General features: G+C 34.4%; 1 long non-coding RNA gene across 1 annotated transcript; it reads right to left on the reverse strand.

Moving 5' to 3' along the window:
* Positions 1 to 222: 222 nt before the first annotated feature.
* LOC307182191 lies at positions 223 to 12,891 on the reverse strand. Its single transcript, XR_013827148.1, has 3 exons — positions 12,781 to 12,891; positions 5,162 to 5,266; positions 223 to 416 (listed from the first exon to the last, which is right to left on the reverse strand). It is a non-coding gene; the product is annotated as an uncharacterized lncRNA (long non-coding RNA).
* Between the last annotated feature and the right edge of the window lie 303 nt (positions 12,892 to 13,194).

Here is a 13,194-nt window from a genome sequence, read left to right on the forward strand (position 1 = left end):
CTATGAGCTATTACCTTAAACAGCCCACAGGAAACTAAAATTAAAATTAATAGAAAACCTCGCAAAATTCTGGTAGATACTTTAAACCTCACTCGCTCTGGAGCCTGCAGTTTGAGTCCTGAGAAAACTGGCAGAAGCCAGTGAAGGGTAAGAATTCTTACCAGAATCGGCTCTCCTGGATCTTTACCGTGCCCAGTTGAGAAAGCAATTGTTTCATATTGTTCCTTGCTGGTTTTCCATCCTTTTCTCTCCCAGCGACAGCTATTGTCTTCTTGTTTGTCTTCTTTGTGTCCTGAGAACTTGGTTTGGCTTTCGGTTGTTGATTCTTGCACATGGAGGCAGCTCAACTGTCAGGTTGGGGGCCCCCAAATGTGGCCGGACAGAAACGTGGGTTGCAGTCCCTCTGTGGCTAGGGTCTGTCAAATGATGAAACTAAAACAATTTAGTAATGAGTTTGACATCCTTTATTCAAAGGACAACAATCCTTTTGGTTTGGGCGAATGCAGCGCCTCACAAGCAGTGGAATGCTCTCCCTGTGGGAATGGGGCACGACTGAGTTTCATAGAAGTTAGAAGAGGCAACAGGGAAACAGGGCATGATTGGCTAGGAGGTCAGGAGTTTCCTTTTAGGCTAGTCTACTTTCTAGGTAAACTAGCTAAAGCTGGGTTAGAGAAGTGTGATGGGTATTAAGCTAGGAATCCTTGACAGGTGTTTCCCCTAATTGCAGGCTGACAAGTTTAAATACGTGATGTGGGCCTGTCTGCTGGGGTGGCCTCCATTTTGTGGGTCCTGATATATAAAGTAACTCTCTCAGGTACTATTGACTGTTACCAGCTCTCAGGGAAATTGTCTTTCTTTCTTTGGCTAATTTTTGGGAGTAGCTCTGGGTCTTGAGAGGGTAGTGTCATCTGTACCCTCTGGGGAGACATCTCTTGTGTCTAAAGGGGTCACTCAGTACTGCCAGGAATACTTACTCTTTGTCCTGGCTGAAACCTGACATGATATCTGAAAGGTTTTTTTGCTTTGGTTGGTTGTTTTGTTGCTGTTGTTGTTGTTTTTAAATTAAGTAGTTCTATGGTAAGAAGTTAACCAAACTGGAAGCTGATATTCAGAGGGTGATAGGAATTTTTTTCAGGGCTTCCCTCCTTAGCTAAGTGAAACTATGTACCCAGAAGGAAAGAAAAATATCCCAAAGATATAAACAGGCAAATTAAAGATAAATATGGTTATCTCAGACCCTTGATAGCATTCAGGTTACAACCCAATTCTTTGATGAATTAAAAACACCTGTCCTACAAATTGAGGACAGCTTGTAAAATTTTTCTTATTAAGTAAGCCTTTACAAAAACAGAAAAAGCCCACCTATCCTTTTTACCAACCCCCAATCTTCCCCTATTCATCTCAAAATGCTCATAGGTATTGTAAAAACCCTGAATTTAGGAAACGAAAGTTCTGAGGAACTTGCATTCGAGGATGCAGAGACAAGGGAGAAGCAGTCAAGAAACAATAGAAACAATAATGCAGACTTGGGCAGTGTTCCAAGAACCCTGTGCTCAGCCTAAAGTTATCATCCTCCAACTGGGTGGGAGCCTTAGTTCTGCACAAGTACTCAAAGATATTGTTTTGTATATTCCTTCTGGAGGAAGGAGGACTCTGCTTAATGCCACTCTATTGTTTGATTGCTTTTGCTTTGTTTCTGCATTCCCTCACTTCCCTGATTAGTAACTGTTTGAATCTGCCCTTTTGGTTTGGAACTCTGGGAAGGTCTAGGAGGCTGAAGCCTTTTTCTTACAAATAACAGGGGACATGGTAAGACATTTGTACTCTACTTGGGAGATCCCCACAGTAACTGAGCAGTAGGTTATGGGCCTACCTGACACAGACCCCTCCCCTACATCCTTTACTGAGCTCCTCTCTAAAGTACCTAGATAATAGTATCTCATGCATATATCCTGAGATATTCAGATGCTAAAACCACCACCAGATGGAAGAAATTAACTACGTGATGATCATGTGCACATGGCCCCCAGACCTTCTGGCACCTAAGCATTGATAATGTTAGCCAACCTGTTACCTCAACACCAATCAGTCAGAGAATTGTGCACGAGATCATCACATGCCCTGTGACCTCCCCCTCCCTCACCTGGCCTTTGAAAATGCTTTGCTAAAACCCATCGGGGTGTTTGGGGCCTTTTGAGCACTAACTGCCTAGAACTCCGTGTCTGGTGCCTTACAATAAACGTTGCACTTTTCTTCACCACAACCCAGTATCAGTAGACTGGCTTCACTTCATGGGCTAGTGGACCCAAGTTTGGTTCCGTAACACTACTCGGTTTCAATCCCCTCTTTTCTTTGATTCTCGTTAAAGAAAAGGGGAACAAGGGTTAGACAAGAAAGGGAAGAACATTTTGGACAGAGAGGTTAATCATGGTTAAACTTGGCAGGGGAGCTCAGTTTCAGTTATACTGAGATAGGTTAAATGATATCCATTGAATATCTAGATCATTTGTAAATAAGATAAAATCCTGAAACATTCATTATTATTATTATTTTTTTTTTTTTTTTTTTTTTTTTTTTTTTTGCGGTACGCGGGCCTCTCACTGTTGTGGCCTCTCCCGTTGCGGAGCACAGGCTCCAGACGCGCAGGCTCAGCGGCCATGGCTCACGGGCCCAGCTGCTCCGTGGCATGTGGGATCCTCCTGGACCGGGGCACGAACCCGTGTCCTCTGCATCGGCAGGCAGACTCTCAACCACTGCGCCACCAGGGAAGCGCTCATTATTTTATTAACTTTTTTTTCAGCTACACCATGCGCCGTGGAGGATCTTAGCACCCCACCAGGGATCAAACCCATGCCCTCTACAGTGGAGGCACACAATCTTAACCACTGGACCACCAGGGAATTCCCTCATTGTGTGTTCTTTATTTTTTGGCAAAAGTGGTTAAAATCTATGATCAATATTGAATGTTTCAGGGACTTCCCTGGTGGTCCAGTGGTTAGGACTCTGTGCTTCCACTGCAGGGGACACAGGTTTGATCCCTGGTCAGGGAACTAAGATCCCATAAGCCATGTGGCACAGCCAGGAAAGAAAACAAAAAACACTTCTGGCTTCATTTTACAGAGGAACTAAAGATATTTGGGCTTATTAATAAATATGTTTTGTGCCATATTGAAAATTTACTATAAAGAAGAATATATACTTCGAGAAACTATAAAATGTATTTATAAATTTGTCAATCCACAGAAAGCTACTGTCAAAGACATTCCACAATTGCTTACTTTTTAGTTTTCACTAGTAGTTAAGAATTTTAAGGGTTAAAATTCTAATCAATTAAAACGACTTAGAAATAATAGGGGTGAAAATAAACAATTGTGTATGAAAAGTAGTTAAGGAAAGTAGAATGTGTTTTTTGGATAAGGAAAGTTATGGAGGACATGTTTGGTTTTTTAAATAATTTTTTAAAATCCTACTTAATTAACTGAGATTGATGTCCCATTATGTTCTACCTTGCATTTCTTTCATTTAATATTTTCCCTTAATTGAACTTTCCTACTTATTTTTCTGTGAATTGCCTAGGCATGTACTTCAGTGCTTATCAATTTGTTGTAATATTTATTACTGCTTTGTAGGAGCTCTTGATCAGTCCCCTTAACCAAACAGGGAAATAATTTACAAGAGACTAAAGATGATATATCAATAAATTTTTAATGTTACCACTAATTTAACAGTAATCATTATCACACAAAAGTAAATAGAAGTAGTTTCAAGTCCACCTACACTGAGTTGACTCAATCGATCTTTCAAATTTCATTTTAATTGAAGTAATTTTGACATGTACACTAAAAACATTCAATAAATATTTGATGTGTTCCTGTTGATTTAAACTTCCCAGCTTTGAAAAAAATCTGTTAATTATGCCCAATTTATGACTATCATTAAAGAGGAGTCTTTCACTTTATCCAGGTTTTTCTCTTTGTAATGTATTTTTTCCTCCATGAAGAAAAATCTCTGGCCAATATTTCCCTGACAACTTCTATACTGTTAAGCCAACCTTTAAAAGCACTTTCCACTCTCATTAATAATTTACTTTAAAAAAGAATATCTGAAGCACTGTTAACCCATTTTTGATGCAATTTTTTCTTACCACCCATTGAATATATATATAGAAAATAAGGTGCAAAATGTTAAAGTTTGCTCCATGGCTGATTCAATGTGCACAATTACTTTGATACAGACTGCTATTTCCCTCAGTTTTGTCTGCTACCCATTTGATTCTATTACACCTGTATATTTTTTCCAAGAGATGCAGTGCTTCATAAAAATACTCACATATATTTCTCAAAATGTCTTTACTACATATTTTACCATCAAGCACAAATTGGCCATCTCATAAACCTGCATCTCATGCAGGTCTTCATCCACCTGCATGGTAACAAAAGTGCATAATCATTCTAGAAACTCAACTGTAAGTATGTATTTTGATGATATTAAAATCTTTCTTGCTGTAACCATTTGATTTTTCACATTGGTTACCTTGTTTACTGAGTCAGTGAAAAGTATATCTAGGTTAGCACTATAAGTCTTCATGGATTTAATTTGTGCTATTGTAACTCACTACAGTGTATATACACATTATTTTTTAAATATTTTATCTATGGTGATGACTAAATATCTTGATATGAAAAATATCCCCTTTAATCATAGCAAAAAAAAAGTGCCCTATTTTTGTTGTTATGAATATTTAGTACCATATCACTATGGTACTAATGTATGATTCTCTGGGAGACAAATTATTAATATGGACATCAAAGACAGAAATGGTTACTTCATTGCAGGGGTGTTGAAATGATAAAAGGAGACAACAGAATTTTTAGTAAAGGCATTCTAAAAGATAAGGGAGGAGACTAAATCCATCTATAAAAACATTAAACAATTTTATATTAACTCTTTCAATGTCCAAGATACATGAAAAGAAACAAAAATCTGGTCTGCAAAGAGCTTTTAAATTACTGTCTGATAGTGTAGTGTCAATTTAGTTTTGAAATGGTCTTTTCCCACACTTATTCCTGAGAATAGAAATATGAGAAGGATTGATTGCAAAGCCTAATGTCAGAAAGTTGACACCTTCTTTCCCAAAAATATTTAAGAGCTGTAATTTTACCTCTCATCCTTGATCTTCATAGCAACTCAAACTGGCAGCAGCAGGAGTCCCATTCTCAGAAGCCAAACAGTGTTTGGAAATATCCATTTTAAGGGTTCTTTCAAACTAACCAATGGAACAAGAAAAAAAATATTTTGAATATGGAGCTCAAAGCAAAAATACCACACCCAAATGTGAAACGCACAGTGGTGTGTGTATGTGTGTGTGGAGGGCAGGGGTGGGCATGGGAGTGATGTTTTACTTGAATGAATTTCTCATTTGCTAGAGATCATTGACCAAAATGCACACAGTACAACTTTGTTAAATTCTTTGTGTCTCACTCCTATGTAATTAAAATTTCAACAAAAGACTCTGAGATGCCTCTTATAAAACTCTCCCTAAATCATTCGTCAAATTCTGCAATAGATATTTTAGTGGAACAAAAAAGTTTATTTTAAATAAACTTTATTGCATTTTTGGCCTGTATCTGATTAGCAAAGTAGTGTATTGTAGGTCATTTGAAAACTATAATGAAGTATAAAGAAAAAGTAATTCTAGAGTTACTTGTAGAATTCAATCATTTACAAAATATTAACATGCCATTAATGCAGAATAAGATATCAAACAGTAACCTGATATTCCTTCTTAAAGTAAAATGAGAATTGTTTCCATGTTGTTGGGTCTCCAGGAAGCTATTATTCCAGCATGTTACTCTGTAATGTCTACAAATTTTCCTTTATTATTGGACTTCAAGTTTTTTTTCCCCTAATATATGCTATTATAAACAATGTCCCTATAGAAGCTTAAAATAATTTTTAAGGATAAATTTTGCTGTACATATTTTGAACCATGAATAACAATGCTATAATTTAAATCCTCAATTCACTTTTTTCATTATTTTGCTTAAAATGTTATATTAAAGTCTTTAACAGCCACATAGATCAATGGAATAGAGAAAAGAGAGCCCAGAAATGAACCCACACTTGTATGGCCAATTAATCTATGACAGTGGAGACAAGAATATACAATGGGGAAAAAACAGTCTTTTCAGTAAATGGTGCTGGGAAAACTGAACAGCTACATGCAAAAGAATCAAACTGGACTACTTTCTCACACCATACACAGAAGTAAATTTGAAATGGATTAAAGACTTAAATGTAAGACCTTAAACCATAAAACTCCTAGAAGTAAACATAGGCAGTATGCTCTTCGACATAGGTCTTAGAAATATTATTTTTTATCTGTCTCCTCAGGCAAGGGAAACAAAAGCAAAAATAAACAAATAGGACTACATCAAACTAGAGAGCTTTTGCCCAGAAAAAGAAACTATCAACAAAAGGAGAAGGCTGCCTACTGAATCAGAGAAGATAGTTGCAAAAGATAAATCTGATAAGGGGTTCATATCCAAAATATACAAAGAACTCAAGCAACTCCACATCAAAAAAAAAAAAAAAATCAAAAACAAACAACCCGATTAAAAAAATGGGCAGAGAACCTGAATAGACATTTTTCCAAAGAAACATACAGATGGCCAACAGACACATGAAAAGGTGCTCAACGTTGCTAATCATCAGGCAAATGTAAATCAAAACCACAATGAGATGTCACCTCACACCTGTCAGAATGGCTGTTTCAGAAAAGAACAAATAACAAGTGCTGGGAAGAATGTGGAGAAAAGGGAACCCTTGTGCACTATTTGTGGTAATGTAAATTGGTGCAGCCACTATGGAAAACAGTATGGAGTTTCCCCAAAAAAATTAAAAATAGAACTATCATACAATCCAACAATTCCACTCCTGGGTATTTATCTGAAGTAAATAAAAAACACCAAATCAAAAAGATATATCTACCCCATGTTCATTATAGCATTATTTATAATAGCCAAGATATGAAAGCAACATATGTGGCCCATCAGTACATGAATGGATAAAGAAGGTATCATATATATACACACATACACATATACATACATACATACAACAGAATATTACTCAGCCTTAGAAAAGAATGAAATCTTGCCAGTTGCAGCAACATGGATGAATCTAGAGGGGATTATGGTGAAATAAGTCAGAGAAAGACAAATACCATACGATTTCACTTATATACTAAATCTAAAGTACAAAACAAAGAACAAACATAAAAGAAGAGTCATAGATACAGAGAACAAGCAGGTGGTGGCCAGTAGGGAGTGGGATGAGTAGATGAGAGAAATAGGTGAGGGAGATAAAGAGGTATACAAACTTCCAGTTAAAAAATAAATGTGTCACAGGGATGAAATGTACAGTGTGGGGACTATAGTCAACAATAACATAATATCTTTGTATAGTGACAGATGGTAACTAGACTTATCATGGTGATCATTTTATAATATGTAGAAATATCAAATCACTAAGTTGTATACCAGGAACTAACATAGTATTGTACATCAATCATACTTCAAAAACAAACAGAAAAAGGATCAGATTTCTGGTTACCAGCGGCAGGGGTTGGGGGGAGGGGAATTGGATGAAAGTGGTCCAAAAGTACAAACTTCCAGTTATTAGATAAACAGTACTAGGAACGTAATAAACAACATGATAAATATAATCAGAACTGACATATGCTATATATGCAAGTGGTTAATAGAGTAAATTCTGAGTTCTCACCACAAGGAAAAAGATTTTTTTTTCTTTTTCATTATTTTGTGTATGTATGAGATGATGAATGTTCACTAAACTTATTGTGGTAATAATTTCATGGTGTATGCAAGTCAAATCATTATGCTGTACACCTTAAACTTATACAGTGCTGTATGTCAATTACACCTTAATAAAAGCTGGAAGGAAAAATGTTATATTAAATCTAAAACTATGATTTATATTTTTATCAGTTATCTATATGTTGCTCCTGGATATTTTTAATGTATTTCAATCCCTTATTATTTGGTGCATAAAAGTTCGTGAATGTTCTCTTCTCTTTGTAGATTCATCATTAACTATATAAAATAACTCATTTCCCCATTTAATGCTTTTGACTCTCAATTTTTTTATATGATAACAGTATAAGCATCATTGCTTTCTTTTTGTTTACTTTTTGCCATTATATATTTTATCCTTCCTTTATTGCTAGTCCTTCATTTCACTTGTTAAATGAATATCTCAAAATAATTTAACCCACTTTTATTACATTAATGGATCTACTTGATGTATGGTCTTCTGATAGTCTATTGTAAACTGCTGTTTCTTCTTTTATCACCTCCTCATCTCTTTGTTTCTCTCTTCCTCTTCTCCTTCCCTGCATCCTCTTCTCTTCATCCTCCTCCTCCTTCTTAGTCTCCTTCTCCTTTTTTACTTCTCTACTGCTACCTTTTATTTTCTCTTTTCTTAGTTTTTTCCTATATGATTCAAGACGTTATTGACCTTTATATTCTCTAGCCCCATAATAAAATATGCAGTTTTTGTGTCATCTAGTACATAGAGGTAATGGAGGACCAGGGCACTGGTCTGGACTCAGACTGCTCAACTCAAATTGAAATCCCATCTCTTACCAGTTCTATGATTTTTGGCACATTATCAATATTTTCTATATCCCAGTTTTCTCATCTCCAAAAGATACTAAATTCATTACACATCTCTTTGGATTTCTCTACATATCAAGTGACACACTGCATGTAAAATTTTAGAAAAATATCTGGAACTTAGTCATAATGTTAATAAATGTTAGCACTATTTTAATTAACATCATTATTAGTGATAGCATTAAAATAATAAATAATAAGAGCATCATCAAGAGAATATAGACTGAGTTTGGGAAATACTGATACATAATCATGCCTCTTTTCCATCATTTGCTGTTCTGAGTTCGGAGGTTTCCGTGGCCTTCTGCTCTCATGTCTTCTAATTGTATTTTAGCTTTGCTATTTTTTTCACATGTGGTAAGTCAAATAGGGGAATCTTTTCCCCAATAGGTTTAATGTGTCCTGCTACTTGCAGATTTTACTGAGGTTTTGACACGGAGGTGATATAGTTGCTTCTTTTTTATAAAAATGGTATATATTTTTATTATTTTTATATTATCAATTCAAAAAGCATTATCTTGGGGGGAGGGGAGAAACATTAAATGCTTAGGCTCAGTCTACCAATTTTAGTTATAAATCCAAATAAACTTTATTTCAAAGAGAAGAATAATATAGTCAACAGAAAAAAAGTGTGTCAAATTCATGCTCACAAGAAAATGTTGATCATTGTTACTGATTGTGTCTAGAAACAATTTTGATTCCAAATAAAAGTGAGAGAAAAAAGGAATTCTTTTACAGCTGCTTCATTGCTTCCTAAATGAGTGAATAGTGAGCTCTAAAGAGCTCCATTCTGATTTGTTCTCTATATATGATCAAACCAAGTCATGTCACCTGGAGTGGGGAGAAATAGTACTAAGGAAGGTCTGATGGTTTGTTTCTAGCATTCACACTGTCTCAGAAATTATATACATATATATTAGCACTTTCCAATCCATCACGACTATTCATAGATGATGGTGATACATATCTCTCTTCAAGCCAATAAGAGTACACCAATTTTAAAGTTAACTTGTTTGGAGAATCTAGAATGCTGGCGGAAGATATCTCCATTATTGCAAAAGCAGAGGGTGTTCAGGAAAAACCTATAACCAGTGTCAGGGTGAAATTAGATATTAATAACCATTAGACAATGGTTATGTACCTGGTATGTATCTTACTTTCTTATTTACTGTATAATGGAATGAACTAGTAATCCTCCTATAAAAGAAAAGTGGTACAATTGATTTTTTTTTCAAAACAGCTATTTTTTCTACTTTTTAATGCTGTATCTATGTATTTGGAAATATATTGACAATCAAACTATTTCTAAGTATCAATCAGTAGATTCCTCCAGTCCTCAGTAACAAGAGTGAGAGATTGGATACATTTTGTTCTCTGCCATTTTGTTTTTCTCTACTCACCTGAAAATTGTAATCATGTTTTCTGGGATCCATTGTGTTACCAATCAAGCTTAAGTTTGCTTTGACTTCAAAAATACAGAAAAGAGTGACTACTTGCTCGTTAGAATAAATATATCAGTCCTAACACTACCTGAAGAGTTGTATAGTTAAGGACACTAACATTTAAATTAAAGCTAGAAAATTCTAATAAGGACTATTATTGATTCACAAAAGATTATAAGATATTAATAATATATTTGGTTTGTAAAGTACCTTGCTGGGTAAGGACCAAAAAAAGAAATATAAGATTAATGACACAAAAAAAGACAAGATATGAAGCTTATTTCATTAGCATATCTTCTTCAGAGTATTTAATTTAAATTCTTTAAATTAGAAATTTCACTTTCTAATTAAAAACATGCATTAACATATCATCTTTGACACTTTTAGCTGTGTGACCCTGGACAATTTACCATTTTTCCTCACCTATAAGAGGATATGTTAAAAAGAAATTTTAAAAATAATGGTCTTATTAACTGAAATAATGTGGATTGTCAGGCCTATAGTAAGTGCTCAGTGACTTATTATCATGCATAAAACTATATTTGCTTTCGAAACAAAACAAGATTAGATTTCTTAAAACAGCTCCTATGGTGAATTTGAAACATATTTTAACTCTCAGTAATTTTTTATATGATGTATTTCAGAATAAATTTTCATTCTATTCACACTAGCTCAATAAATTAGATATAATTATTCACATTGAGTTTAAAATGTCATGGCATATATCATTTTTAAAGAGATAGGTGAGAAGATGGTGGTTGTCATATTTAAGACAAGGTATAGTAATTTAATTGTGAGACATCTTATTTAAATCTTTTACCTTTTATTTTTATTATTTATTTATTTTTTTTGTGGTATGCGGGCCTCTCACTGTTGTGGCCTCTCCTGTTGCGGATCACAGGCTCCGGACGTGCAGGCCCAGCGGCCATATGGCTCACGGGCCCAGCCGCTCCGTGGCATGTGGGATCTTCCCAGCCCGGGGCACGAACCCGTGTCCCCTGCATTGGCAGGCAGACTCTCAACCACCGCGCCATCAGGGAAGCCCTACCTTTTATTTTTAAAGTAACTGTGGTTTACCATACTACTATAAAATGTACATTATTACTTGCTGTACACGTAGCTAATTTTGTTTACTTTTGGCACCATATTGCACTTTAATTAAGAACATTTCCAAAGAACCACAAAGCCAAAGTTTAGCTTTTCTAATTAAAAGAAAAAGCATAGTAAGCTGGTTTATTAGTAACATGAATGATACTATTAAGAGAAGATAGTGATTTAGGGAAGTAAACTTAGACTAGGGTGAACTTTAGTGCAGAGTACACAAAAGAAAAACAAAGTGCACACTAACCAATTATTTCATGATTGCCAAATATTTTTACATAGATATGTAATGTAAAGTCTTGCTTTTGTTACATATTCTAAAGCCCCATGTCTCATAATTAGAGATTGTATGCTTTATCAAAAATTATCAGAAAGATAATTGTAGGTTTGCATGTCTGTGTGCACATAAAGAGAGAGAAAAGAATTTATATGTAAATATACCTTCTTAGTGGTATAGTAGGGAAATCAATGTAGCATTATATTTTAAAGCAATGGACAGGAAAAAGCTGACATTGGCAACATAATCAAGCTAGGTAGATAGGTTGTATTACATTTATACAAAAAAATTATCACTCAGTCAATAAATACATCCAAGATACATTATTAAAAGAGGGGGAAAACAAGATGTGGAATAGTTTGTATTATATATTGCTATTTGTAACAGCCCTATAAAATGTTAGAATCCTTTCAGGATCTGAGTAAGCAGTTTTGAGGATCACTTGGTAAGCTAGGCATGCACACTCTCTGCAAGAGTAAGTGTTTCTATTCCAGGCTGCTGCAATTATTACAGTAAAGGCAGATTAAAATAGTTGAGTTCTTTTTGGAATGTAGGATATATAAGAAACTATTAATAGTGGGAAGCTGGAAGTAAGATTTTAATGTTTATTGTTAATAATGTGAATTTTTTAAATATGTTAAAGTATCAACAGACAATTTAGTTTTTAAAATGGAAGATTTTACAAAAATGATATTTATTTTCATCAATTTATGTTTTAGTCATTCCTAAACAGATTTTTAATATAAACCTGAATGTATCCAGCTTTTAAAAAATGGCTAATATCAATCAAGAATTAAAAGTTTCTCTCTTATCAATTTTCAAATATACAATACAGTATTATTGACTATAGTCACCATTCTGTACATTTTTAATATGTATATGTATATTGAATCATTATGTTGTACACCTGAAACTAATGTTATATGTCAATTATATCTCAATAAAAAATAATTTAAACGTTAAATAATTGCTATATTTTTCTGAATTATCTTTTGCTATATAAACAGATTAATTTTTCCTTCTAAGATTATTTTATCATGAAAAAGGAGAGGAATATGAGGAAAATACGTAATTCTGCAAATCAACAGGTGAACTTTTCTACAGAAGTCACTATTGCCTAGCATAGAATTATCTCCATTACAGAAAGCATCCATAACCAGATTTAAAGATTGCTTGATTATATCCTGATAGGATTCCAAACTACTCTTTAGGACTAAAATAATCCTGAAATAGATGTGAAAACACAAAAGTATTTATTTCTAACCTGCTGCTGCAGAAATCAGTCTCAGGTTGACATGCTTTGATGTTGTGAAGCCCAACTAATAGACTGACATCAGCCTTTTGTAAGATTTTTGAAAGTAGTTTTCCTTCCTACTGAAAAGAGAGTAAAAAATTATTATTACACATACACATTGTTTAGGACTAAACTGAAACTGCTGTAAATAATGGAAATAATTGTACCAATCAGCAATTTTTTACAGTATTGAACAGAAATTTAGTATATGTTTAAATGATTCCTAGAAACTCGCTGAAATGTATACAGATGCATGTTTACAGAAACATACATGTTATAAAAACACCATGTTTACAGAAACATTATGAGAACTTAAAGTGAGGAGACTTATTAGGTGAATTTATTTATTCGCAGATTGAGCACATGTTGCATGCAAGGTACCAG

The sequence above is a fragment of the Stenella coeruleoalba genome, assembly GCF_951394435.1.
Source record: "Stenella coeruleoalba genome assembly, chromosome: 2".
NCBI lineage: Eukaryota > Metazoa > Chordata > Mammalia > Artiodactyla > Delphinidae > Stenella > Stenella coeruleoalba.